At 45.4% G+C, this 26,738-nt stretch overlaps 1 protein-coding gene across 6 annotated transcripts in view; it reads right to left on the reverse strand.

Annotated features, from left to right (window-relative positions):
* Positions 1-5,692, reverse strand: part of CHL1 (cell adhesion molecule L1 like) — a 132,330-nt gene extending 126,638 nt beyond the window's left edge. For all 6 annotated transcript variants that reach the window (XM_059480388.1, XM_059480390.1, XM_059480387.1 and 3 more), the window contains exon 1: positions 5,613-5,692. The gene's annotated coding sequence lies outside the window, so the exon portion shown is untranslated. The remainder of the gene's footprint in view (positions 1-5,612) is intronic.
* Positions 5,693-26,738: the final 21,046 nt, after the last annotated feature.

Here is a 26,738-nt window from a genome sequence, read left to right on the forward strand (position 1 = left end):
CAGTTTGACCAATGGCTTGGCAGATCTCAAAGCAAAACTGAATACAGCTTATTCCTGTAAAACTGAGTAGTAGTAGTAATAATAATAATAATAATAATAATAATCAGACAGAACCTCCTCTGACAGAACAGAAATCCTCTAAAATCTATCCTCTCAATGAAGTTTTTCTGGAACAAAGTCATTGGTAGAGTGATATGAAAGTGAAAAATAAAACACTGGGCCCTTATTCAGTACAGCACTTGAGCAATAACCCAAATTTTAGGTAATAAGTTCACTGAACTCAGCAAACATATTGTGGTTTGTAGTATTTTGCTTACAAAGAAGTAAAATCAACAAAATTAGACAAACAACCATGGATGCAAGTGTACATACAAACCTGGACCAATCCACACAAACTGCCCCAGAGGGAAGGATTTCAGTGATGGACAGACAGACCTACAAGATCAACCTTGGCAAAAACATGTGCCTGCTTCCAAATCTACAATCTCTTCTTATTAACCATCTCTGATTTCAGTAAACTGCAAAAACAATGGTGTATTCTGTAAAAAGAAAATAACCCATTGAGTTAATCACTCCCTTAGCTGAAGGAATTGTTGGGGATTTTTCTAACAGAAAATAAAATCTGCTCCCTAATAATAATAATTTCCCTTTCCCTATCAGCAGAGCAATCTTTCATCATCAGGACTGATTTTATTGGAAGCACTGGGGGTGCACACTGGCACCAGGCATTTTTTCCTGAGACATTGTTCCAGGTTTGCGTTGGGTTTAATGCTGGAGCAGCACGTGACAGGACGGAGAGCTGCATTTTTCAAATCTCCTTTAAAGCTGTGGGAAGACTCTCCTTGAAGGCAGCCCTCTCTCCTTTCAAGTGCCACACAAGCACAGCAGGCAGCATTCAAAGGCACCTCTTCAGTGTCAGCCAGCAGGGAAGGCTGACAGGGAACTGCTGGTGTCACACTCCAAAAGTCACCAAAGCAGACACACACTGAAAGGTGGATGGGCCCAATCTTTCCTTTTTTGCTTTTTTTTGCTTTTTTTTTTTTTGTTGTTTTCCTACTCCTCTGAGTGGATTTCTGCCTTTCCCATTCATTCCAGCCAGGATGCTGTTCTGAACAGTGACTTCAACCTTGCAGAGTCATCCCATGGGCCTCCCAAAACACAGAGAAGCTTGAAATGAGATTTCTGAAAGTACCAAAATCATCAAGCTGAGCTGTAATGGGAGGTCAGAGGGCTTTGACTCACTGCAATATTTAGAGTTCTTAGGGACTGCAGCCTCATGCTCTCACTGCTTGCCTTGTTTGTAGCTACACTTTGTGTCCTTCTTACATGGACCAGGATCTGCACTTGGAAATCACACTGAAAACCACAGGCTAGTTAAGCTGTAACAACAATCACTACTTTTAATGATAAGCTGTCCTCCATCTGCATTTTATTTTTTGATCTTCACACGTCCAGGTGCAATGAGGGAAGAAGGGAACATCTGCTAGGGAGTGCTGAAACCCCAGAAAATATCATCAGCCCAGGCATCCCTCACTGTGTGCTTCATGCAGGGTGCCTGGACACGCTGGGAGGAGAAACCTGAGGCACCAAATATCACCAAGCACCTTCATCTGTTTATTACAATCACTAATCAGCATCTGGGAATGCAAATGCACTTACACAGGTCAATGAATAAAACAGAAGAGAGTAGCTAAGGGGAAAAAAAGATGCTAAATACAACAACCTTGAGTTTTGAGCACTGACTTTGGTACACAGAAACAACAGGGGGAAAACAACCCACAGCAAAGTCAGCCAAGCTCACAACTCTTCACCTAAGCTCTGTCGGAGCCTAGAAGGGCAATTAATTACAAATACACAGATTATGAACTGCAATAATCTATTATGAAGTACAATAATCTAATCTACAATAAGCCTAGGAACAGTGACAACGAGCTGGGATTTGGTTCAGTGTGGTCTCAGCAGTTCCTGTGGGCAACACCACAATGCCCATCTAGTCCTATACACAGTAAAATATTCAATAGTCAAGTTCTACAAAGAGAAGTACCTGGATTCCTTTTTCCCATTCAGAGGGAAGAAATCTTCCCTGCTGTTTAATCAGAGTGAATGCCATGACACCCTGCAGTTCTCCCAGCCCCAGCAGCCTTTCCTAGGCGCACTTTCAGCAGGATGAGGATTTGTCTCAATGAGCAGAGCTCAGAAGGGTGGAGATAAGCAGAGCAAAAGGGTGCTGGGAGCCCCAGGTGCACCCACCCACACTGCAGAGCTTTGCTCCAGCTCAGGATGAAAAGCCATAGGCAGCTGCAGTGCACAGAGGGAGCTCCTGAATTATCCTGGCTCCTGAAATATCCAAACTCACCCTGGGGTTCCCTGGCCCTGGAAGCCCAAGAGAAGCACAGAGAGTGGGCATGGGGTGATGCAGGATTCCCTCCCAAGGTGCAGCACACCAGGGGGAACAAAAAAGAGCCTCTGACCAAATTAGAATTCATTGAAGCCCATGTTGGCGCTCCAGGTAGATCATCACGATAACATCGATCTTCCCTCTGCTCTTTGAGTTATTCCCTTACCCAGCAAGATCTGCTAAGGACTCAGGGTGTGCTGTGAGGGGAAGCCAGCAGAGCTCCCCAGCCCTGTGGGCCATGGGGTAATTCAGACCCCAATCAAAGCACATATTCCAGGTTTCATTTCGAAGTGGAGCTCAGGGAAACCCCACAGACCTTGCAGGGTCTCATGGCTCATGACAGCACATTCAAACAGCACCTGGTGGATCAATTTCTTTGATAGAACTCGTCCCACTAATGACTTGGAGTTTTTTAGGAGTCTAACCAAGAAAGGACAATTGAAACATATTATAAAACACTGAGCACATCACCACCAGAATATGGTACAAGATTCCTGCTCTGTTTTCATTTCCCTGCTGCTCCCACACCCTGTGCTGGGACATCAATTTTCATTCTCCACCATTTAGGGTGGTTCTAGGGTGGGCTTTGTGCTAGCAAAGAACCCACGATCTGTAACAAAACTGAATTTCTACTTTGCTGGACAAATACACCAAAAGAAATTGTGGCATCTTGGTGGGTTGCTAAGCAACCCAGAGCTCCAGTGTCCCTTGTTTGTGATCAATTCAAGTCATTCACAGGGCTCTGAAGCACCAGCTCAGGAATTCCAACAAAATCTGTGCCTTGGGAAAGCCAGGGGGACTTCCTGACACACAATAACACTTTCTTTCCTCCAAGATAAACTTTGTAGATGTTCTTTTGATCTGTGTGATATGTTAATCCATTATTCTGAACGTACTGCTAATGGGAAAAGCTATAATTAACCAACTACAGCATTGTAATGCGTGCAAGATAAACTGATCTAATTAGTAGTGTTTAAAGTAGTCCCTGTCCTCTCCCACCGGGAAAAGGAGCAGATCCTTTCTGATCACAGGAGCAACTGTCCCCAGCATCGTTTCATGTAAAGAATAAATTCCTTTTTGTTCCATTTTCCCCTCCCAAACAGAAGTGATGAAGTAAATTTTTACTGGCAAACAAGGTGGCCCCAGTCCAAGGCACTCGAGGTACACATGCAAGCTGTGAATAATGCAATCTTTCATTTAAATAAGGCTTATCTGTTGGCTTTCTTGGGGTGAAGAAGTGGACTGTTATACTTTCATGCATGAAGTTTAATTACTGAAGTAACTCATGCTAAATGCCCACAATGGTTGCACTCACTGAGTTAAATGTATATTGCTGAAGCAATATACATTTATTATGTACAAATAATAAAGTCTCTTTATTTCAGCCTTATATTCAAGATTCATCCCATCCCTATTTTGATAAAAAAACTATAACAAACGGGAAGAGTTTAAAAACAAATTGGTTTCCAAGCTGTGTGCTGCATATGGCAGAATTTCAACTCCTTGATTGCCGGCAGGTGTTTTTTTACTGAAGATATTTAATGATAATTTCATATACACTGGGCAGTATTTCTAAAGAAATTACCTCCTACAAATCTCGGTGTCCTATCCTGTGCATCTCATTTTAATGTCACATGATCTGGACTTGTAGTTCCTCTGCAAGCCAGACTCCACTGACAGCAGATGCTCAGCCTAAATGAGCACCAGAAACTGGTGAACCGGAATTTCCTAATTTTTGATTAATTTTTAATGAACCATTGAGAGAGAGAGGGCTTTATTTGGCTTGGGTTTTTTAGAAACACAATGAAAATTTATTAGTTTTAAGGCAGGGAGAAGTGTTAACACAGCAGGAGTTGTGCACTCTGGTATCTCTTATCAGAAGATAAGCAGAGGCACGTGGGAAGCAATGGCCAGAGGATGGCAAGCACAGCTCCAACGAGGTAACATTTCATGTTCAGAAACGGCCAAAAAATACATATTTATTTAAAGTACAGCTTTTCACCTCCTCTCCTTTCCTCGGACCTGGCTCTAAAACTGTGACATTTATTATTTCTTGCTTGTGGAATGGGATTTGGGGGAGCTACACAGCACTTATGAACTCAGTCACACCGAACCCTTGGCAATGACACAGAAATGCCACCTGTCACCACTCTGGTGAAATATTCCAAACCCACATTTCAAGCAAAAGTATTCCCAGGTAATGCTGAACACCTAATCCAACAAAACAGAGCTCGGCTCCATCCTACCCCAAAGGAAGCCAAGCATCCCCAAGGATGGAAGCGGCAGATGCAAAGCCCACGTACATTTGCCGTGTCTGACTACAGGAACGCAGAATCTCCTTGGGCTGCGTTGCCAAGCTCGCCGATGCTCTCCGATCGTGCGGCACCAATCGATAACACACACAGCCCAGCCACCGAGCCCAGCCATTCCCGCAGCGCTACACGGGCAATTACACCGCTTCCCAGGGAAAAAACACCAACAACCCGGGCACCGCGGGAATTAGTGAGGAACTGCAGCGAAACCACCCCAAATCCTCTCCGAAACCATTTGGGAAGCTGAAACAAGTGTCCGCCAAGATGCAGGACATCAGAATGGCAAACTTGAGCCCACCTAAAGCAGGACGGGACTGACACAGCAACCCCCAGGCGAGCCCACGGACCATGGCTCTGTCCCCTGGCCCTGGCCCTTGGTCCGTGGGTCTGTCCCTTGGTCCCTGGGTCTGTCCCCCGGACCATGGCTCTGCCCCCTGGCTCCGTCCCCCGGACATTCTGCGCTATCCCCTGGCTCTGTCCCCCGGTCCGTGGCTCTGTCCCCCGGTCCGTGGCTCTGTCCCCCGGTCCGTGGCTCTGTCCCTTGGTCCATGGCTCTGTCCCCCGGTCCGTGGCTCTGTCCCCCGGTCCGTGGCTCTGTCCCCCGGCTCCCCAGGGCTCCGCACCCCGAAACTTCCCGCGGGCAGCGGCTCCTCCGCCCGGGGACCCCAGTGCGGGGAGAAGGGGCCGGACCGGCTCCCCGGGACCCCCCGATCCCCCCGCTCGCCCCGAGCCCGGCTCCGCTTCCCATCGCTGCGGGACCAGGTGCGGTGCCGGCAGCAGGAAAAGCAGTTTTCGAACCAGAGCGATAATAATAATAATAATAATTAAAGAGCGCTTTGGGAGCCGGACAGGGCGGCCCCGAGGCCGGACACCCCCGAGCCCTCCCCGCTGCCCCGCCGTACCTTGAGCCCGGGCGGGCCGACGGGTCCCGGTGGCGGCGGCGGCTCCGCAGCCCCGTCCCGGCGCTCCGGATTAATCGCTCCACCCCGAAAAGGAAAGAAAAAAAAAAAAAAAAAGGGGAGGTAGGTGGGGAGGGAAGGAGGGGGAGCGGAAAAACCCAACGCAACCACCCCAAAGCCAGCCCCGCTCCACACCCACGAGGAGGGAGAGGGTCCCTCCGTGACTGGCATCGCTATCTCCTCCGGCGGAGCTTGCGGGCAGCCATGGCAACGAGCCCCGCGCTCCCCACGGCCTCCCCCGGGCCGCGGCCACCCCCGCCCGGCCCCGGCCCCGCTCCGGGTCCCACCTGCCCGATCCGAACCCCTCGGCCGGAGCCGGCGGCACCTCCGCTGCTCCGGGCGGCACCTGCGGATGCAGGAGGGAGGAGAATGGAGCGAGGGGAGCCCCTGCCCGCCCCCAGCCCGGGGGGGCCGTCCCGCAGCCGGGCAGGTGCCCCCAGGGCCGGCCAGCCCAGAACCGGGCCGGGAGGAGCAGAACGGAGCGGCCGAACCGAGGGGATCCGGGATGCTCGGATGCTCTCGCTCCGCCGAAACCCGGGCGAGGAGAGCGAGGCGCTGCCGGGGAAGGGACCGTCCCCGCCTGCTCTCACCCCTCTCTGGGGTGCGGAATTGTCGCTGCTTTTCAGAGGAAAGGATGGAGATAATGAAAACCGCAAGTGGGTTTAGCCCTTCCTCCCTTACCCCTACTAAACCCTCATGTACCCCATCATCCCAACAGCAAATCTCGGAAAACCCTCTTTTCCTCGGTTTGTCTGGTCTTTATTTTGGCAAATGCCCCCCGTGTGCAGTACATGACCACAGACCCAGCTCAGGTTCGCGTGTGTGCTTGGGCACCCGGACTCTGCCTGGGCGCTTCATGCCCCGAGCCCTGCGTGGAACGCGCTGAATATTTAAGTGATTGGTGAAGACAGTCGTCACAAACCTGCCAGTCATTGTCTTAAGCACCCCGTCCCAGAGGTGGGGAGGGTCAGACAGAATCATTTTCATGAGGGCTCGGGCTCCTCAGACGTTTCTTGACCTTTGGGTGCTCCTCTTTTCTCAGAGCCTTGGCTAATGCAATGAACAATAACCACAGAGTAACGTTCACGGGCATTAAACCATAAACCCACCCTACCGAAGCACAGTGGCACTCCCGGGGATTATTAGCATTTGGGTTAAAGATTTTTGGGGCAGTGGCAATTGGAATTTGTGTGGATGTACTGACCAACTCTGTTGTTTATCTGCTGCTGATTTAAGTAGGTGAGCTTGCCTTTTGGACGAGGAGTAAATAATTAAATTTAAGGGAAGGCGTTATAAAGATGTCAGTAAAAGAAAAAAATGTCTGAAAAGTAGAAGGGAAAAGGGCAGAATAGTTTAATGTATTTGTTAAGTAAATGCAAAACAGTTCAAGCAATGGCAAGTTTGGAGTCATGCAGTCAAGCAATTAATAGATAGAATTTTTATATTCACCTATGCATGAGCGAGCTGGCACCAATATAAATGCATGGAGCAGAGCATGGAAGGTGCTGAGGAAGCTCTGAAGTTGGGCAGATTTCTGTGTGGCAAACACCCAGCCCAGGGCACACCAGAGGACTGGGAATCCTCCTTTGGATCCTGCCCTCCATGCCAGACCCTGAATTGAGTCGCTGTTCCATCCAAAGACAGTCAAATGTTATATTTACGGCACATTGCTTTCCAAAGCAACCAACAGCCAAGCAACAGACCTGTGCCCTGTGAGGGGAAACTCAGGAAATAAAGGACAAGGAGGCAGCTCCAGAGGAATGTCTGAGGGCTGCCCATGGATTGAAAAAACATTTGAGCCAGCAGAGATTCACTCCAATCCAGAGGTCTGGCTGGGGATTCACTGCAGCCTTGGCAATAACTGGAAGTGCCAAGGGTGGGAAGCTGCTTGTCTGGGAGCAGAGATAAGAGAGCTGGGAGAGCCAGGGAGAGCTGGCATTGCCCCTGCTGCCATTGCCAGGAGCATGAAAAGTAAAACCAGGGACTCTCACTCACCCTGTTGGAACCCTGGCTGCTGAGAATTTTAGATTTTCTGTGTTGAAAGGCACCAAACCTCAAGGGAACACTGCATTTGACCTGAGGCCATGGAGAGGGCTTCCAAAATTGATAAATCTGGGATTGTGGGTGTGGAGTTTGAATAGAAGTGTGTAATATCACATGGTGGAAAACTTAGAGTTTAAGGTTTTAAAGTACAGCAACTAGGCCTGATCAAGAAGAGTTTAATGTAGGGTGTGAAAGTTTGAGTATTGGGAAGTATAGAATATATTGCTATAGTATAGCAATATATAGAGAGCTAAGATGGAGGTTTTAGGGTGGCTGATCCTTTTCCTTCACCTTCTCCTCCATGGGTTTGGGTGGTATCTTGTAATTGGGCAGAAAAGTCCACATTGTGAGACATGGGTGATTAGTTGTTGAGTTAAAAGTAAAAATAATTTGGGTGTCATTTCTTAATTGGATAGCTTTTTCTTAAAAGACCTTGTAGAGATAGATACAGGGCCATTTTGTAGCTTTTTGTAAGACTGTAACATAGATAAGAAATAACAAACACCTGAGTCTGAACACATCACATCCCCCTGCCCAGGCAGTGCCGAGCCCCACCTGGCATGCCTGAGCAGCCCCAGGAGTTTCCAGGCTGATTTTTGCAGCAGAAAGAAGAGAGGCACCAATTCCATGACCTGCAGAGGCTGCTGCCAAAATCAGCTTCCAGCTGCCCATCCCCACATCCCTGTGCCACACAGGGAGGGGAGCTGGGCTTGCACAATGCAGCCACCCCTCAGACCCTCATTTCCCTGCTTGGCTGGGCCAGATTTTAGATCCTCCCTGTCAATGGGATCCTCCCGTGTTCAGGTTTGAGGCCATAATATGGAAAGTATTAAATGGTTTTAATTCTTCGCAGAACCATGCACAAAGTTTTTCTTCTTCTAGGAAGCCAGCTGATGGCAAAGCCCAAGTGCAGCAGCTTCCCCAGAGCTGCCCTACATTGCCAAATAAAATAAAATGTGTTCCTGTTAATAGTAATAATAACATGGCACTAGTTAAATCTATTTGAGAATAGGGTTTGCCTTAAGTAAAGTGTAAATAGACACAATCAATCGTGCCTCACATCTCACTGGGCTATGAAATGGGGCAAATGTCGTGGCACTTAAGTCTGCACCAAACAAAAATAAAGACAGAGAAGCTCAGTGTGGTCCTCTCTGCATCTCACAAAACTGCTCTTTATTTTGGGATTTCCTGCTGAAAATCAAGGGGCCTTTTCATCAGACCCTCTGCTTGATGTGAGGATGAGACAGCAACACTGCTGGAAACACTGGAAAAAATTAATTCTCTCTAGGCTGGTACAGATCACATATTTAAAACGCACATTAAGTTAATAATATTGTCTGAAATCAAGTGTGAGAGAAGCCCAGAATATTTACCCCAGGCATTGTGTGAAGGAGTCAGGAGGAACAGCAGGTGGGTTCTGCCAATCCCAAATGTAACTTGCTACCTGATTCCTGAGTGTTCTCCCTCAAGACACACCCACCATCTCAAACCCAGCTCCAGAGTCTGGTGGCAGGCTCAGAAGATTCCCAATCCTACTCTAAATGTCATTTAAGACACATGAAATACTCAGGACAAAAGAACAGATTGGCCAGGTTTTCTGTGGAGGAAATTAATTTGCTTGTAATTGCCAGCACACATCCCATCAGCAGAGCTCGTTAATAAAGATGCTGTAATTTTCTGAATAGGTAGATATGCAAAAAAGGGGGATGTATTTGAATATCAAGAACCACAATTTGATATGGACCAAAAAAAATAATAAATAGACTAAGCTTCTGGGATCTGGTTTGGTCCTGGACAAATTAAGTGGCTAAAATAATTGACATGATGCCATCTAAATTTTGAAATTACGCCCTGCTTCTTGATTTTGCAGCATTTTCCTTAACTTTTGTATTTTTAAAATATTTAAGTTATACCAGCTGAGCTGCAGCTTGAGAAGCACTGAGCTGCTTTAGAAGAGTGAATTCACAGAAAAGATTTGGACCATTAGGAGGAAAACTCAGATGAGAAAGAGGATGATGCACATCCTGCTAATGGTTTATTAAACACAGATCTGATTGTAAACACACCTCATCAACACTCAGCCTCAAAATGCTGAAAGTTGGATGGGTCCTGACCAGAGAGAAACTCCAGACACGCCAGAAAATTCTCATCCATCCCTTCCTAATGAGAGTCCAGGAGAAATCCACGTGGTCAAAGGACAGCAAGTTTAAAGAGGTTTAAAGGAACTACCACTTTGCACAGTTCAAAGCAACCCCAGGAATTCAGGCTTTGAAGAACCTGGAGTAAAATGTTGGGATTTTATTTTTTTTTCTCCTAATCTGATTTTTTTTAAGGCTGGATAATTTTACGACTGCTAATAACATTTGTAACTATGCTAGCTAAGATAATAACAATGGTAATCAAATCTCATGCTTCAGGGCATAAATTGATTGCTTGGAGGGGTTATGGAGAATTTTCTGGTTTTCCCACCACTGAGTCCATGATTTCACAACTGACTAAGTGCATTACAAGGGGGGAATTTGCTGCTGCAGCCAGACAATTGATCTGATCTGTAATAACAAATCTGACACCAAAATACAGCGAGCTGCCTGTCTGCTGTGCAAACACCAAACGATTTAGGCTCAAATTCAGGGAAATATTTGGTTCTTATTTTCCAGTTGGTTTCCTACAGTCCTCCTGTAAGAAAGCAGCAAATCTAGGTGGAAAACAAATAAATCCAAAAAGCCCCAAACAACTCTACAACATTTAAGAGCAGGAACGTAGCAGTGCATCTGAAAGATCATTTAGGCAAGGGGGCTCATCCACAGGTTCAGGGCCAAAGATCAGGATGGAAAACAATTCACAGAGTGGGCTGACTCGTGCATCCTATGGCCAAGCACATATTTCCATATGTCTCCATCAGAAAAGGAGGTCGTGGTCTCTTTTCCTTGAAAAACAGGCACAGCAGGAGATGAGAGCTCAGCCTGGGGATGGGGATTTAGGTTTAATTCCCAGCTGGAGCAGCAAGCTCCATACAAGTTTGTACTCTGCTTCAGGACAGACAGACCGAGCTCTGGAGAGCATTTCATCCAGCAGAAACTGGAGAACTGAAGAAACAGCAGAATTGAAGGTTCCCTTGAGCCAAGCTGGGGCAAAACTGGGCCTCACTTTTGTTACAGAATTTATGGAAGGATGGTTTGAGCCCCAGTGATGCCACAACAGAGTATTCCTGATTTGCCATAGAATCTCAGAATGGGTTGGGTTGGAAGGGTCTTGAAGGTCATCCAGTCCATGGGCAGAGACACTTTTCACTATCCCAAGGTGCTCCAAGCCCTGTCCAACCATTTCTAGGGATCCAGGGGCAGCCACAGCTGCTCTGGGCACCCTCCAGATCCTCCCATGGAAGGATGGAGAGCAGCCCCTGTCCAGGGCTCTGCCATGCAGAGGAATGAGGACATTTATTAGGAAAAGCGAGTGCAGCTCACAAAAACAGCTGTGTGAAAACACATCTTTGGTCCCTGCAAGAGCTGGCACAAAGCCCAGGAGGAGGAAGCTGCAATATTTAGAGAAATGGAAGCGTGACTCACGTCAGGACAACGCATCGACCTCGTTCTTTTGTGGAAGAGATTAAAGGGGCCCAGGAATAAAGATTTCCTATTTCTCAACAAAAGCTGCTGCTCGCTGGACAAACCCTCAGCAGAGAGGTCCTGCAGTGGCTGTGATCCCTGCCCAGTGTGGAGGTGGGATTTGGAGAGTGCAGCCTGTGTCTGGGCAATCCATGAGCACAGTGGTGTTTTTGCAGTGGTGGGGATGATACCCATTGCTCACCAACTGCTGAATGAAATGCTTTGTGGATTGAAAAGCCATAATTTCTTTTTTTTTTTTTTTTTTTTCCTTTCTTCCTGTCAAGGTCAACTGACGTAAATTCCACAAAATTTCTGCTGCAAAACCTCTATGCTGTTAAAGCACAAAAAATAAAGAAATTGTAAAGAAATGGTTTGTGCAGGTTTTCAGCTAAGAATCAAACCTGTTTGGACTGCAGTAACAGCAGGCATTTACAGAATTACTGCAGCTACCCTTGAACCCCAGCAGTCACAAACAGCTCAACCTGAATTACCAGGCACCCCCTCCCAGAATGGACAGGATGATTGCCTTGGGCTTCATTTGCTTTTCCTGAGAGAAGAGGAAATGGGAAAGGGACACACAGTGGGCTTGGCTAATGCTGCCATTTCTATTCCCCCATTTTTTACATCCATGGAGCTGATTTTATGACAATGACCTGCATTAAAACCCACATAAAAGCCCCCAAAACAATAGATGGGTGTTTGCTGAAGCAGTTGGTGCTGCCTGTGCTCCTGTTCCAATTTAACGTGACCGGTGGCTCGCAGGGTGTTCAATAGGTCACCTGCATCAGCAATTTCAGCCCTGACAATTTGCCTCTAAATACTGCAAGCTATGATACACATTTTCCAATTACAACTCAGCCTGATTTTAAATTCCACCAGACAGACAAAGTTCTGGAAGTCTAGAGGGCTCAGGAAATAACAGCATACAAATAATTTGATATTAAAGCAATTTGTTTTGCACAGTCAGGCTATGAGCAGTTATACAAAATTATTATGCAAGCAGGGAAGTGGTAGCTTGACCAAAAATGTGAAGCTTCTTTAAAAATATTGGCAATTCTCACGTAACAGAGCACATATCCCTCTTCAGTGTCCTTCAGAAAAGACATTCAATAAGAGAAGACTCCTAGTAATGGGAATATCAAATAGAATAATTAGGAAAACACTGCTAAAAAAGCAAACCCTTCAACTTTTTTTGCATACATATATATAAATTCATGTTATGGGAAACCAAGAAATTTTAATTAAAATAAGAATCACCCAGTAAATACTGAAAATGTCGCTAAGGCGGGATGATGAGTGTGGGTCAAAAATTATATCCTTGCAAGAATGAAAGTAAGGACTTAAAGTGCTGGGGATTACCCAAATAAATTATATATATATATATATATATTTATATATATATATGATTCAGAATGATATTTATTACAAATGCTAGTATATAGTAATAATTTCAATAGACTGTGCAGGCAGTCTAGCTTTTTTTTTCAGTATTTAAACAAAAAATAAATATTTCTAAAACTTTCAGATCAAACCTAAGAGGAAATGAGGTGGTGCAGAGTGACTTTAACCCCTTGGTCAGCTGGCTGTGAGCAAGCAGGAGATTATTCCAGAGTATCCAAAAAATGCAATGGGATGGAGCAAGGACAAGGAATTCAAGTCATGGGATCTCTACAGAGATCCTACACTCTGAGTGGGACATAAATCAGAGGGATTAAAAGACACAGGTTTAACCTTATCTCTATGAGGGCTACAGAATCCAAAACTAAATGAGCAGAGGATATGAAATAATTATAAAAAGTCTCTGTAGCTTTTTTATTTTGTGACTTTTTCTTTTTTTAAGCAGAGAGTTAATTAAACTTTCTGCTTTGAAAAAATCTGCATTAGCAAAATTTTCTTACTTGTGGTTACTCATTTGTGATGGGCCATTATGACAGCAAGACCAGATATTTTTCTCTAAAATACTTTTTAGCAAGAGCAAAAAGATTGGATTGGAGATGTAGAACATGAGAAGTTCCTGTCAGTTGATCACAAAGGTTGATGCTCAGCAGTGGCAAAATCCCAGCTCAGCAAAGATCCAGGCCAAGAGGAGCCAGGAATGAGCCAAGGATGCACAAAGGTGACCTCAAAAGAAACCCATCAATCCAAGTCCTGTCAGCAAAAGGAAACTGGGTTTGGGACTTTCCCAGCTCTGAAAGCAAACTGCACATCCTATCCCTGCTGCATTGTCCAGCTCTGCGATGGAGCAGGAAAAATCCTCTTACTGCAGCCACGTCCTGCTTGGGGGCTTCAAAATCCCTCAAGGAGGTGATTTTCTCCCTCAGAAATCAAAGGAGATAGATGTCATCCTACAAATGCATCCTTGTCTGGGTAATTCCAGGAAAAAACCTCCAAATCCGTCAAACCCACCTGTGTTGAGTTCCTGCTAAAGTACACACTTATTTAATGATTTAAAGTTTCCATGAAGTCCAAGCTGAGCTGACTTCCAGCTCCTTGAAATTAATCTGCCTCTGACACTTCCCATCAGCTGCAAATCCATGCTGGATCCTTTTCTAAGTGTTTCTATCATCTCTAACAGCTCCCACGTTTCAGCTTTGGTGAATCTGCTCTCTCAATCCTTCTGCCACCTGCCTTTTTTGCTGGGCTCACAGGAGTTTCTCTGGCAGTGGCTCTGTAGAACACACTAAAACACCAAAACAGTTCTACAGTGGCTCTGTAGAACACACTAAAATACCAAAAGGACATTTTGAAAGTGTCCTGTTAAATGCACATGTAAAACAAATGGGTAACTGTCACAGACATATTTTTATGAAAAATTCCTTCCTTAGGATTTTTCCTCCTGAGAAGCTGGGAGGCCTCAGGAACAAAATGCAAACAATGGTTATCTGCTGCTGTGGGATGCAACAGGTGCATCTGGGATTGGTCTCATGTGGTTGTTTCTGATTAATGGCCAATCACAGTCAGCTGGCTTGGGCTCTCTGTCCCAGCCACAAACCTTTGTTATGATTCCTTTCTATTCTATTCTTAGCCAGCCTTCTGAGATTAAACCTTTTCTTCTATTCTTTTAGTATAGTTTTAATGTAATATATATCATAAAATAATAAATCAGCCTTCTGAAACATGGAGTCAGATCCTCGTCTCTTCCCTCATCCTGGGACTCCTGTGAACACCTTCATAGGCAACCACTGAAAAATGGCAGATCCAATAATCTACATTAAATTTCTGTGCCTGCTGGCAGAACCAAGCCTTCCCAAGGCCCATGGCACAGCCCTGCAGATAATCCACACTCAGGAGTCACACACACCCCTTAGGGAAGCAGCAGAGAAAGAAATCCCCATGCCAACACCCAACCTCTGGGCAGGAATGCGGGCCAGGCATCATTTCCCCAGGATGACAGCAGTCCCCACTGCACCAAAGGAACTTCTCTGAAAGGAGCTGTTCCCAGACAGAGATATTCACTGCTCTGAAAAGCTCTGAACACTCAAAGTGTTGGTGTTTCTCTTACCTTTGCTAAAATGAGTTTGCTTCCCTGTGCCATCTCAAATGCATTGAAAGCCTTACACGTTTTCTTGGTGGGGAGAGCAAGAAGGGTGAAGTTACCATTCTCTTTCAAATTATAAATAAAACAAAAACTCTTTAAATGTGACTTTTTTCTGACTTTGCTACCTGGCTACATCTCATTCCAATCCAAATAGCTGCAGCATTCACTTGTTAATTATCTGCTAATTTATAAGGGACTCAGGGACTGTATTTTCTCTCCTAGCAATAGTCAGTCATATAATCTTAAATATTTCTTGAGAATCAATTTGTTCTCCACCCTTGTTGCCAAGAGATTGAACTGACTGAAAATAAAGGGAAGGATGTTAAATAATGCAGCTGCAGCAAAAGCAAAGCAAAAAACCCCTGACACAAACCACTGAGAAAGGAAATCCTTGCAAGCTAACCTGTCTCTCCAAAGCTGGAATAATCAGGGATCAAAAGACAAAATAAGACCTCAGAATAAGCAGGTCCCTCTAATCAGAATTGTTTCACTCATACAAGTTTTAATTCCACACGAAGATGCCTTTCTGCAGACCCAGCAGTTGAAACACTGCAGGGCCCTTAGGTGGAAAATTAGAATATAAAGGCAATTAGCTGCCAATTAATCTTGTGAGGTCAATGGGAAGCAGCCTGAATTGCTGTTTCCAGATGGGCAGAGGGACACGCTGGAATTTAATTTCTGCTGTCACCGCTGCTCCCTGGCACGGCTCCGAGCTCTCAAAACAAGGCAATGGGTTGGCAAAATTTGGGGGTGTTTCAGCTCCTTCTGGTGCCAGACAGAAGAGATTCACATCTGGAGATGTAAACCCACCCTAGATGGATTTTTTTTTATTTTTTTTTCTCCCACTGTGCCACCCTTAGCATGGCCTGAAAAGTGCCACCACATGTCCAAAGGTGATGTGTTGATGGCACAAGAAATCCACCAGAGAATGCTTTGCTGCTTAATGTTATTTAAATTTAAATTAAATATTAGCAGTGCTGGTTAAAAAGCTCTAAGAGTTAGAAATATACTCCAATTTCCCAGCAGTTTATGTGCTTAAAAAGAAGATAGTATTGACTTACCTTTTTGACACATTTTTAATGTTCCACATTGAAATGTAAAATGGGATAGGGAGTTGTGTTTATCACAAGCAGCTGAGAATATGATGACAGAATAAAATAAAAAAAAATCACGTCTTCAAATTAAAAAAAAACAAAAATCCCTGAAATATTCAAAGCAATGGTTGGAGGTGTGAATGCTGCCAGTGATTCATACACTGGGGAAGAGGAAAAACCAAAACCCAGTGAGAAATACTCACACTTCAGTGTTTTGACTCATGTCTTCTCATTAAAAGATGTTATTTGGATTTAAAACACTGGGCAAGCTGCAGATTTATGGCTGTGGATCTCCAGAGAGGGTTTTGAGGTCTGTGACAAGCCCAGTGCTGACAAAGCCTCCTTTAAACCAGGCCTAGATGTGGTCACAGACCACTCAAAGCTGGGTTTAAATCCTGATGTAATAGAGCCAAGATAACCCCTGGGGGCACCTGTGATGGTTCCTAACATTTTAATTGAACAATGCAGCTCAAAATTGAGTAGTTTTAGATAGGAACTGTTTTCTCTTTAAAATAAGCCATGTATCAACTCATTAGAAACTGATCATGACAAAAGTAGAGGTGAAATACAATATTTTCCCTGCAGTTTTATGGCAAGTATTTATCCTTCAACAGAAATAATTATCTTTGTCCTAAGCATTAGTTCCCTTCATGGCCAGGGAAAATTTGCTTATGTGCCTCCCAGAAAATCTATTTTTGGTCCACCAAAGAAAATGAGGTAAATCAGTGGGAAAGTGAGACTTCCAGAGAGTTCCACTCACACTGTGGGGTGGCTGCAGTCAGTGGGATAGGCTGTGCAAGGCCACGGAGGAGCTGCAAGTCCTGCATGCAAAAGGCCAGAGAAAGTAAAATATGGCTTAAAGTGTGATGAAGGGGATAAGGAAGCTTAAGGGTGTTTACCCTGATGAGGTTATTGGCTTGGAGTGTGACCCAAGGAGAGGATAAATGGATTGCTGCCCCTGCAGGGCTCTCTCTGGGCTGGGGAGGACCATGAATTACAGGGAGTTAATTGGCAGCTGCCTCCTCACCTGTGCTGAGTAAGTGCTCTCACTTGTGCCTCTGGAGTTATGGGCGCCACGAAGGGCAGAGACAAGCTGGAATGAGTAAAAAAAAGACAGCTGAGTAAGGGAGGAGCATGGTTGGAATGCTGGGATAAATCAGGAGTGATTGCCTGTGAAACCGGGATGCATTGATCAGAACAAGGCCCCTGCTCATTAAATGAGCAAGTCACTTCTGAACCAGGGGAAAAAAAAATCAAACTGCCTTATATTAAAGCTGCTGGAGAGGCATCTTCAGTGCCCAATTTGCACAGGGTTTGTTTTGCTTGCAGAATCATTTATTATTATTTCTGTTGCAGTAATGACCACGAGTTCAGCGTTGCGTGGGCTGTGTGCTCACTCCTGAGACAAAACCCAAAAACACAGAAATCAGGCAGGGGCTGGTGCAAACAATGACAGTGGAATGGAGAATGCTGGCAATACAAATGTGTGGTTTATAGAATAAAGAAGGTTTTTACCATGCTGTGGTTCTGTTCTGCGACTGGCACTCAGAAGGTCTCAGTGGCCAGAGAGGTTTGTCCTGGGGGCTCCCAGACACCTCCTGGTGCTCCTTAAACACAGCTCAGGGTCCCCAGGGAGCAGGGGAGGGTCTGCATGGGGGGATTGAGTCAATATTGCCCTGGGGAAGAGGATGCACAGCAGGAGGATAATGGCTAAAAATTAACTGCTGGAGCTAAAAGGCATCAGCCCCATGTGAGGGTCAGGGCTGAGCTGCTCATTCCAGTTTCCACCTCCACAGAGGTGAAGTTTCCCTCGAGGTGGGAGGAGAAGGGAACTCTCTGGGGTCTCCTTCCAGCCTGGGGGGTTCAGGGGCCTGGAGCCCCTCTGGAGGCCACTCCAACCAGCCCTGCATGCAGGCACTGAGTGGTTCTCAGGTTTTTCCTCCTCTGTTGTTATGGAAACAGGCTGTCCAAGGGATGCTGGATGTGCAAGGAGGGCAGGTAGACAGGGAATCCCTCTGTGCAGTTTTGAAGCTGAATAAAGATGAGGATGTGATTTTGGAGGTAGATTAAATAAGCACAGAGAGCCAAAAGCACCCTCACAGAGGCATTCCAGGATGGAATAGGAATATAGGAATGGATGGAAATTCCATTTCCTATGGAATATCCATAGGAAAGCTGCTGGTGTGAATTCCTGTACCCACCTGTGGGCATGGGCAGCATCACCCTGCTGAGTGAATGGCAGAGGTTTTGCCTCAGGGGATGCCTCATTACACCCCATTTTCCCTGGTGCACATTTTGTCAGGACACTCCTTGTGTTTCTCCATTTCATTTCCTTCATTTCCTGAAGGATCAAGGACCTGAAGATACAAACCCATGCCAGGATGACAGTGGTGATTTGGAGAAGGACACCTGAGGAAATCCAACAACTCTCAGCGCTCTAAGGCTGGAGATAATAATTCCAACATAATAATTCCAAGTGTGTTATTTTATCTGGGATAACATGCATCCTCCAAACCTCTGCTTCCAGCTCCTTGCTTGGCAGATCAGAGTGGTTTTTTGGAGCTGCAGCCCAGTGTGGAGTCAGTCTGATGTTCTGAGCCCGTGAGCCAAGGCAGTTTTCTCAGAGAGACTCAATGACTTCTTTCAGAGCTTGCAGGAGGCAGCTGGCAGACACATGGGCTCGTGTGAGCAGGCCAGGAAAATGTGTCTGATTGCAAAAAGGGCAAAAGAGATGATGAATGTCTCTGGGGGCTCTCCACCCCAGCTTCTCTGCAGTCCATGCATGGAGCAGCTCCTCTCTGCTTCTCCCCAGCATCCTCGCTTCCCTCTCTGCTCCCTCCCTCTGCATTCAGCTGCACAGTTTGCCTCAGCCCGCTCCAAGGCTGTAAATCAGATTGCAGGATTCAAGCAGGGAACAAAACCATCACGAGGCAATTCACAGAGCCTCACAGGAGCAGAGAGGAAAGGCAAATTTCCCGGCTAGTGGAGCTCACACCTTTGTGCAGTAGCGGGATTGTCGCCTCTCAAGGAGCTCTTCAGCCCTCTCCTAAAGCTGCTGATCAATGCTCTGGTAATGCCAGCCTGGAATGGCAGCCCCTGGAGGAGCATTTGGCCACTCATAATGCCTGCAGGAAAGTCTAACTGGCTCAGGTAAAACCCCAGTACTTCCAGTCAGGTCATGGGAATGAAGGAAGGGAAAGGGTTGGAGTGTGGGAAATTCCACCCCTGGGCCACACTGGGACAGAGCCAGTGTCACCATGATATTTTCTGAAAAATCATCTTCTTTTCTGAAAAATCTTCTCAGGATTTTTCTCCTGAGAAGCTGAGAAGCCTCAGAAAGGAAATGTAAACAATAATTATCTGATTGCTTGGGATGTGGTCTGGAGGTTGCTGATGAACAGGTGCATTTTGACTGGTTCCATGTGAATTGTGTTGACTTAATGACCAATCCCAGTCCATCTGGTCAGTCAAGGGGTTTTTTTATTATTCATTCTTGTCTAGCTTTCTGAGGTCTCCTTTCTCTTTCTTTAGTATAATTTTAATATATAATTTCTTTTAGTAGAAAATAATGTAACAATATAATAAATCAGCCTTCTAAGAACATGGAGTCAATTTCTCATCTCTCACCTTGTCCTGGGGACCTCCCAACACCACAAGTCAGGGCTCGTGGTGCCCTCTCCTGGTGCCAGAGCCTCTCCATGGCAGTGGCACCACCAGCAGGGTCACTGGTGTTGGACTGACACCAGGTGCTGATGTTTCTGTGTCTGTGACAACTCTGAATTCAGAAACAAAGCTCCTGCACTGGGAGAGAAGGATGTGACCAATCCACCAGGGGTGTCACCGTGCCAGGGCTGGCCAGGCAGTGAGTGAGGCTGCAGGGACACAGGAGCTCATTGTTTCCTCTGGAAGCACCACAGCCACACGTTCTGCTCTGTGAAGTGATCCTGGCGTTTTCAGCTGGCAGAAATTCTTTGGATGTCCAGCTGGATTCTTCCAGGCTGGTTCTGTGCTGCTCTGCACTGCCTGAGGTGGATAAAACCAAAAACCCTTTCTAGGTCCTGTAGAAGGGGTCTCATGAACAGCAGACCTGGCTCCATGGATGAAGTCACTGTGGGAGCTTCCCAAATAAATCAATCCACATTCATCAGACCCTCAGAACAGATATCAGTGTCAGAGCTGTCCTGGGAACATAAAACAAAACCCAGAGAAGACCTTTCTTTGCAAAGGTTGTCCTTCTCTACAGGATACACAAGCTCTTCCCTCGAGCAGTGGTCTCAGTCTGGAGAAGACACACAGGTTTGGTGAGGTCAGTTAAAAGCTTGACCATAACTCCTAAATTCACAAAAGAAGCATTGGTGCCTGTGGCACAGTGACAGAACAAAGCCCTGTGATGAACAGACAGCTTTTTGTTACTGAACACTGCATCAGACCTCCAATTTCAGTGCGGAAAAGAAAAAATCTGGAATTCTACTGTCTGTACCTTCACCTAAAAATTAAATTACATGGTATTTTTGGACCAATATTTGCTCCTGAAGGTTACATCCCTTCCAGTTACCCTGAAGTCAACTGAAGGCCAGTTCTCTACTAAGTGCACTTCTCAGAGCTGGCAGCAGCTTGGAGAAAAGATTATCATGCAGGAGCAAGACTGCACTAATTGCAGAAATAGGTGGTTCAGCTGCTGCTGGTTTGCAATATTGGAGTGAATTAAAACAAACGAAGCTGACATTAAATAGATATTTAGAAAAAGTACCAAGGCTGGGGAAGCAGAGCTGTGCAGGAGATGAAGGAGGTGTTTTATGATGTGCAGGGTTTCGTGAGCTCATCGCTGTTTGTGTCACTGAGGGCACAAAGTGACCTGAGCCTTTCCAAGAACCTGCTGGAGGACATGGGATGAATGTCCTGCTGTCCTTCTGCAGCAGAACCACGGACAATCAGCCAGTCCTTGGGTCAGCAGGACACCTGGAAGAGAGCAGGGTCAGGGAATGCCAGAGGGGTTTGGGCTGGGAGGACTTTAAAGCTCATCCAGTCCCACCTCCCACCTCATCCATGGCAGGGACCCCTCCCACTGTCCCAGGTGCTCCAGCCCCAGTGTCCAACCTGTCCTTGGGCTCTGCCAGGGATCCAGGGCAGCCACAGCTGGGAACAAAACCATCACAGGGAGGAATTTCCTCCTAACTTCTGATCTAAATCCCTCCCCTGTGAGTTTAAAACCATTCCTGTTATCCATCACCGCCTGCCCGTGTCAAAAATCACTCTCAGGTCTCATCCCCTCCCCACGTGCAGCCTCCTCCAGTGCTCCTCACTCACAGCCAGCCTCAGAGCCCACCAGGAGCTCTCATCACCCCGAACAAGTTTCATGCATCACCTTCTCCTGCAGGGCAGTGCCTCACCTTCCAACACACCCAGCCTCGTGTGCACCGCTCAGGAGATGCAGATTCAGTCTCCAGCCTACAGCTGCTCCAACAAAACCTGTTGGGATGCAGGAAATAAATAAACTGACAAAGCAGAAATCCAAGATGATGCAGAGTATTCCTCTCCACAAGGCTCTGAAAGGCCATGACTAAGCTGCATCTCTAACAAATATGTATTTTTGCCTTTATCACTCAGACTTGAAGCAAAGCAAACAGACTGGTGTTGCAGGTAAACTCCTTTTTGTATCAAGGGTAAGTTCAGTTGGGGGCATTTTCCAGAAAATATTTTAAAAAATGAAATTTACTGATAAAATAAAAGCATCCTCAGGGAGCCCTATCCCCTTCCTTCAGCTGCTCATCTTGCTCTAACAGTTTATCCAGCTGAATTCTGAATCCCAGGTGTTGATGAAGACTGAAAAATTTTGCCAACTGTTTTAAAATCAGTGCCCAGAAATTTTTCTTCAGCGTGTAACATTTGTGAGGCTCAGTGAGGTAAAGGCAGAACTGGATCCAAGTAGGCTGAAAGGTGTTACATGAAAAGATTCAGAGGATAAGTTGTTAACAGGGTGGGGGAGAGGGGTTTTCTCAGCACTCTTGCTTATAATCTTCCATTTACATAGTGGAATAATCTCAAAATAGGGATTATTATAATGTATGAAGGCCTAATTGAAAGAAGGTGCTGTGGTTAACTCAGGAACCATTTAATTTCAAATGCTTTTATCATCCCCTGATGTGAATCCACATTTAAACATGGAGGAAAAATGCGTGGTATATTCAGGAACAAACAAAGGTATTGTCTGACATAAGAAGCTTATGTAAATGTGGGATGGCAGAGCTCCTTTTGCCATAAACCTTTCAAATACCTCAATAAATCATGAGGAAAAAAAAAAATCTGTCTTTTAAGGAGGTTTGCCATGAAATTTCACCTGTCCACAACTAAGGACAGCAATCTTCAGGGTAAAAAAATAAAGAACGAAAATAGATTTGCTAGAATCTTCCTAGACAGCAAATTGCAAATAAAATACCAATTTTTGGGTGCTTCCACTATGGATCCACTGACAATTTGCTGATTTTCAAAGCAAGGTGACATCGTGCAGGGCTGGATGCGCCTGCAAGGGTGTTTGGCATCCTTTCAGTCCCCCTTTACAAGCCAGTAGATTTAGTTTTGCTTTTAAATGCAGAGAGACATAAAAAAATAAATTAAAAGGTGCCTGTACTCCAGTGGCTTAAAGCCTTTGAATGTAACACATTCAGAGAAAAACACAGGACCAGAAATCCTGGATATTTCCATTCTACCCAGTACAGCAGCTATCCTGATGTAATCTCAGGAAAATCCTTCACCTCCTTCTCTCCCTTGCTGTTCTCACCTTTTAATTTTCCTTTTAGACCAGGAGTGCTTTGGAGAAGGAACCATTTGCTCCTAAATCAGAGCAGAATCCTTTAGTTGCCAGCGCTCTGCTCCCAGTTGGAAAACCAACAATTCTAATTACAAGGAGGCAGGATGCATGTGGATGCAACATTACTTTGTTCAGCCTAATCAGCTCAATTCCATCACTGGAATCTCTCTCAATTATAGGAGAATCCATGTGTGCCACAGAGACAGCAGGAATCAATCCTAATTAATCCCCACTGCCTGCACCATTCTCCTGTGCAAACAGAGAAGGGATGTGAGGTGCTCCCAGCATGGGTGGGAATTGTGAGTTCCTTCTTCTGGGAATCTTGTACTGCTCCATCAGGAAAGGCTTGTGCTGTGCCAAGCAGGAATACCAGCAAAAGCAATAAAATGGGTGTTTCAAGCAGAAAAACAAGTGGGAAAATCATCAGAGGCCTTTCTAGAGAGAGCAGGGTATGACCCACCTCCCTTCTGAGCAACAGATCCGTGCATTCATCCTTGTCTAAGAAAAAATAAAGAAATGTAGTTCCCTGGGTTCTATACCAAATGAGAACTTCATAAAATCATTTCCCCTTCCGGGCAGAAAAGATGAAATTTTGTAATTTCAAAAGGAAATTTGCTCCTTCTGAGCAATGCATCCATGGATTCATCCTTGTCTAAGAAAAAATAAAGAAAGAAATTGAGTTCTTTGGGTTCTATACTGAGTGAGAACTTCATAAAATCATTTCCTCTTCCTGACAGAAAATATGAAATTTTGCATTCTTAGTAAAGAACACAAATGGGTACCAAACCAAATTCCCCTACAGGTGAGCAGTGGGTTTCCCCGTCTCTCATGGAGCAGGATGGAGCTGTGAGCAGTGGGTGGAAGTGACAGGATCAGGTCACCAGCAGTGCCCCACACCTGGCAGGACCTCCTGGTTCACCTGCAGCCACCCCCAGGCTGCCCAGGGGGACAGGGAGCTGGTTTGGTCCCAAGAGCATCAATGATGACGTGCACAGACAATTTTAGAGTGCTCCAAGTACCTCTTGAGCATCCCTGGCAATCAAGCTTCAAGTCTGTGTGTACTCTTACAAAATGAAGGAGTGAATGGGTTGCAGTTGTTCCCTTTAATCATCTTTATTTGGATATTAGGCCCCTGAATGTGCTGCTACCTGCACTGAAGTCAATTTGAGCTGCAAAAGGCACGGAGCACTGGCTCCCCAAAAGAGGAGACCCCATGGAAAGGGGTCTGTGCTCCCAGCTCTGACCCCAGCACACAAACCTGCTCTCAGTTTTATCCTCCCAGCTCTGAGTGTCTGATCTGCCACAAACCCACACAGGAATTAAAAAGCTGCTGCATCTCAGAGAAGGATTTTTGTCCACAGCATTGACACAAATCAGAAATGAGTGAAATTATTCAGCAGAGTTGAAAAGTCAGGAGAAGAGGGCAATGAACCAGAATGGCACCCAAAACCCTGCAAAGACAGAATTCTGCTTAATCCTGGCAGGAATTGCACTTCCAGGACTCATACCCATATATCAAAGAAATATAAAACAAAACTGGAGGAGACAATCAGCAAGATGTTTCAAACTTACAGTTGAGATCAAAAAGTCAATTCAGATTTCCAGCTCTCCTTGTCCTGAGGATAAGCTGAATGATGCCACTCTTCTCCAGGGCCAGATCTGGAAAATATACAAATCCTTTGTTATAATTCGACCTTGCAAAGATCTTTCACAATGGGGATTATGGTGTTGGCAGAAGATTATTCTGCACCTGTTTCCCTGACATTTGTCCCTCTCAGAGGAAGTGCAAACACTGGTGACATCAACCCTCAGCAGTGCCTTGTCACTCCTGTGGAGACAGAGCTGGGATGCAGACAGAAGGAATGGAAAAGGTGATGAAGAAATAAAACCAGGACCAGAAACTAGAAAGCTTTTTTTCCCCATCCACCACTTCTACCAACAAAGCAAAACAAAAGATGCACAGGAAAAATCAATACAAGCCAGTGAAAAGAAAACCACGTTGGAAACGTGCACAGGGAGAGGCAGGAACGCCCTGGCATTTATTCTAAAGTCACATAAAAACCTGCATCTCTCTTTAAAATATTGGGAAAGCCTGGATGAAACACGTCTGCTATAAAGGGTTGCTGAGATGGAAGTGACTGGCAGCATCCAGGGGGAAAAGAGACAGATGAAATCCAGGCTGTTGCAGCCGGATGCTCTGACTGAAGTTAGATGTTTCTTAGCAGGAGAGAAATGTAATAACTTTGGGAAGAAAAATGAATAAAGCTGGAAAATGTCCTCTGAGGAATGAGTGAGAGGCTGGTGTCACAAGCACTGACAACAAAGCTTGGGATCCCAGTTTTCAAGTGGGGTGAGGCTCTTCCTTTCCTCCCCGTTAGCTTCCAACCAACCATAAATGGGATTAAAGGACCTAATAAAGTTAATTTTTTCTGGGTTTGTTACCTGTATTTTCATACCAGGCTATTCCTGGTAGTGCAATATTAAGTTCTGTCATCCCTTGGCTGCTGATGGGAAGTGGGAACTTCTCACAAGTAATTTTGCAGGGCTGTTATTAAAATATCAATCTGTCTCTAATGAATACTGTCTTTAATATGGATCACATCTGTAACTCTCCAAAATAAAAGAGCTCTCCTATGAGAAAAGTGGGCTTTATTGACTCAACAACACAGTGTGCCACCAGCTAATCTCCAGCTTGAAAATCTGAAATGGACATATTTCTTTTAAATAACCCTGAATCTTTTAATCCCATCTCAATAACAGCAATATGAAAAGAAATAAATCTAAGTTTTGTACCTATGTGATACCAAAATCTCCTTGGCTTCAGCTAGACCATAAACACATCAGTGACTCAAATCCCTGTTTCTGAAAAGACAGGTTGAGATTGAATTTACAAAAAACATAAGCTATTTTTAAAATGCTCCCCAGTTTTTTATCTTCATTCATTCTGATGCACATATTTATGCAGTTTCCAGTTTTTCAGTTTTCTTGGCCAAGCAGAAATATTTATTATACTTGTAAAGTTTATATTACCCTGTAGCAAAGCAATTTATCATTACTATACATGGGTGACTTTGCTGATTATTAAAATACTGTTAAAGTGAAAACTGTTCAGCTCACCACTCGTCTCTAATTTATTCCCGTTGTTTTACTTCAATTGGAATAATTCTGAAAAAATAATACATCAGAGTCAGAAATTGAGACAGGGGATGGACAGACAGGAAGGTGAGAAGTGCCTGGTTGGTGGTGATGAGATGTTCTGAGAGGTTTGGGGGCTGGATAGGAATGGAAAATGGGAAAATGAGGCTCAGGGGGGACCTTGTGGCTCTCCCAAATCCCTGAAAGGAAAGGGGTGTTGGGAACAGGAACAGGGACAGGAGGAGAGGGAATGGGCTCAGGCTGGGCCAGGGGAAGATCAGGGTGGACACAGCAGGAATTTCCCCATGGAAAGGGTGCCCAGGAATTGGAACTGCCCAGGGAGGGTTGGAGGCGTCCAAGGAAGGGCTGGAGATGGCACTTAGCCATTAATGTGGGGATCAGGCACGGCTAGTGCTCGATGGTCCTGTGGGGATTTTCCAACCTCAGTGATTCTGGGAAAAGTTACCCAGGGATGAGGGAACAGGGAGGGACTTAGAGCTCAAAGTGTATAAAGAAGAAAAGAGTATAAATATTCTCAATCTTTTTTCCAGTCCAGTAAAAACCAAGGAGCCATGAAAGCTGGGAAAGCCCTCTGAGATCATTGAGTCCAAGCACCCCCCCAGCACTGCCAGGGCCACCACTGACCCATGTCCCCAAGTGTGTCACATCCACACATCGGTTAAATCCCTCCAGGGATGGTGATTCCACCACTTCCCTGGCAGGCTGTGTCAATGCCTGGCCACCCTTTAAGTGAAGAAATTTTTCCTAACATCTAAAATTCTCCTGGTGGAACATTGAGGCCATAACAAAATGTGTTAGGTTCCCCATATCCCCACCGAATGCAGG

Source organism: Ammospiza nelsoni, chromosome 11, assembly GCF_027579445.1.
Source record: "Ammospiza nelsoni isolate bAmmNel1 chromosome 11, bAmmNel1.pri, whole genome shotgun sequence".
NCBI classification, from domain to species: domain Eukaryota; kingdom Metazoa; phylum Chordata; class Aves; order Passeriformes; family Passerellidae; genus Ammospiza; species Ammospiza nelsoni.